Source organism: Penaeus monodon, chromosome 19, assembly GCF_015228065.2.
Source record: "Penaeus monodon isolate SGIC_2016 chromosome 19, NSTDA_Pmon_1, whole genome shotgun sequence".
NCBI classification, from domain to species: Eukaryota; Metazoa; Arthropoda; class Malacostraca; order Decapoda; family Penaeidae; genus Penaeus; species Penaeus monodon.
Window position 1 is genome coordinate 34,892,820 of NC_051404.1, and position 333 is coordinate 34,893,152.

General features: G+C 38.1%; 1 protein-coding gene across 1 annotated transcript in view; it reads left to right on the plus strand.

The window, feature by feature from the left end:
- LOC119585399 (adenylyl cyclase 78C-like) overlaps window positions 1-333 on the plus strand; it is a gene marked incomplete in the record, with an annotated part of 159,642 nt that overhangs the window by 129,407 nt on the left and 29,902 nt on the right.

Below are 333 nucleotides of genomic sequence, written 5' to 3' on the forward strand. Positions count from 1 at the left end.
AACGGCTTTGCGGTGAATATTAAATGGATAATGATTATGATAGCAGGAAAAGATTAACTGAACCGTATGACCTCTTGATTAGAATTCCATCCTTTTTCCAAGATCATTAAAGTTTTCTCAAGTGTCCCCTTAAGTCTTCCTAAATGTTCAACATGGCCATTGACTTGTTAGAAAACTGGAGCAAAAACTTGTCCCACTAAATTCAGAGTATGATCTAAAGAGCGACATTTATTGCAGCCACTTTGAATACCTGAAGTGTTATAAAACCTCAAGTAGTAATTGCGTTGCCTTGTTACTCCCTCCCCCCTCTCTCCTCATCAGCAAACAGCAATT